Source organism: Pteropus vampyrus, unplaced genomic scaffold (genome assembly GCF_000151845.1).
Source record: "Pteropus vampyrus isolate Shadow unplaced genomic scaffold, Pvam_2.0 Scaffold202, whole genome shotgun sequence".
Classification (NCBI taxonomy): Eukaryota; Metazoa; Chordata; class Mammalia; order Chiroptera; family Pteropodidae; genus Pteropus; species Pteropus vampyrus.
In genome coordinates this window covers 1551212-1553574 of record NW_011888983.1, presented here as the reverse complement: position 1 = coordinate 1553574, position 2363 = coordinate 1551212, and positions in this window count along the sequence as shown.

The following is a 2363-nucleotide window of genomic DNA, read 5'->3' as shown; positions in this document are numbered from 1 at the left end:
AGCCCCAGCCCCACTCTCCTCTTTCGAGACTGACAATATGAATGTTAGGTCTTTTGTTATTGTCCCACAGGTCTGTAGGCTCTGGTGTTTTTTTTCCAGTCTATTTTATCTCTTTTTCAGACTGGGTGAGTTCTATTGTTCTGTCCTCATTCACTGAATCCATCCTCTGTAATCTGCACTCTAATATTGAGACTACCCAGCAAGTTCTATCATTTCCATTTGGTTCTTTTTTTAATGACTTCTATTTCTTTACTGAGATTTTCCATTTTTAAAACTTATTTCAAGGGAATTTCAAACTGACTATCTAATTGCAGTTTTTGGATGGCTGCTTTAAAATCCTCGTCAAGATTCATCTCAGTGTTGGCATCTATTCTCTTTTCTCATTCATGTTGTAATTTTCTTGGTTCTTGATATGATGGGTGATCGTTAATAGTATCCGAGACATTTTGTCTGTTAGGAAACTCTAGGTCCTATTTAAATCTTTTATTTTAGCAGGCATCACCCTATTTGGGTTTGTCACATGGTTTGTGGCCTACTTTTGTGGACTGTGGTTTCAGTGGCAGTTTAATTTTCAGCAGCTTTGCAGGGTTATTTTGGTCTGCTTGGTTTTTCTGGTGCTGCAAGTGCTGCTTGAGGGGAATGGGTACTCTGGGTAGAAGGGTGCGGAGGTCCCCTGCTTGGTTCTCCCAACTCCACTTCCCCACTACCTTGCTGTCTCTGGGTGGAGGAGGAGAGTCTTAGGCCGCAGGGATAAAGAGGCTTCCTAAACCAATCCACCTGCTGTAAGCTGTATTTCTCCCTCAGGCTCAGCCCACCCATCCACCTAGATAACCCCTGGTGGAAAGGGGGAGACTCAGGCCTTGTGGGGAAAGAGAGCACCTTCCCTGGTGGCTTATTTCTGCTGGGCCCCCAAGGATTCCCCTTGCCAAGTGGTAGCTTGCTCACCAGAGGGACCCCCATTCTCTGAAGGGGAGGAATGAGCCTATCTGGGCTGCCTTCTATTGCTAGGTCGAAGTCTGGAAGATTCCCCTCCTTATGTTGGGTGGTAGGATCCACGTTTCCTGCCACTGTGCTGTGCTCTGGTCTTGAGGTCCCAAACCAGCTCTCTTTCTTACCACCTTTCAGAGTTCTCCTTGGGTGTTTTGTTTTGTTGCCATTCCAGGGTTTATAGCTGTGCTTAGCAGGGAGAGGCAGGGAAAAGGGGACTGTGCCATCGTGACCAGAATCAGAAATGTCGGCCTTTAGAGTTTAGTAATTTTTCTTACTTTGTGTAAGTCCTTCTATTTTTAAATGTTCCCTCAGTCATTATGTGATTTCTGAAGTGATTTGTTAGGATATGAAATATGTTTTCTAATGAAACATTATATAATGTGGCTGAATAGGAATCACCCACTCATATTTATGGAAAGGGGGACAGAACACTAGCAGGAAGAAATGTCAGCAAGTTTGTGTAAGATTCTCTATAGAAAGCTTCCACTCCTGTTAAAGCAAGGAAATGTATAATACTTTTATTAGCTTGCTAGGGCTGCTGTAACAAAGTATCACAAACTAGATGGGTTAAACAACAGAAATTTATTATCTCACAGTTCTCGATCCTAGAAGTCTAGATCACAGTGTCGGTGTCAGCAGGGCCATGCTCCCAGTGAAGGAGTTAGGGGAGGATCTGTTCTAGGCCTCTCTCCCTGCTGCTGGTAGTTCCTGGCTTGTGACAGTATAATCGTAATAGTATTCTCTGTGCTTATTTAGGTCCAAATTTCCCCTTTTCATAAGGACACCAGTCGCATTGGGTTAGGGGCCCACTCTACTTCAGCGTAATCTCATCTAAACTACATCTACAATGATCCTATTTCCAAACAAAGTCACATTATGTGGACTGGGGGTTAAGACTTCAAGGAGAAGCTTTGGGTATTTGAAAAGCTATCTTCTTCATTGATGCTATATTAAAGTTATCTGCATATTAAAGCCAGAAAGAAATCTTAACCCCTAGAACTGCCGTTCTACAAACCTGAGATTTAACTTTGTCCCAGGCACTGTTTTAGATACTGGGACACAGTATTAAACTAGACGGATAGTATGGATAGGTTCATTATGTTCCGCAATCCCCAAATCTCAGCAGTTTAAGAAAACAAAGTTTATTCCTCACACAAAGTTGGCTCTGCCTCTAGGCAGCTGCCCTCCATTTGATAGCTAAGCATGGCGCTTCCATATTAACATGTGTTTTCTTATGCTGACCACCATCTCAGAGGCAGAAAGTGTTGGGTTCTTGTACTAGTGATTACATATGTTTGCCCAGAAGTGACATATCAAGGATGTTCTCATTTCATTGGCTAATGCAAGCCTTATGTCCATGCCTAACCGTGGAA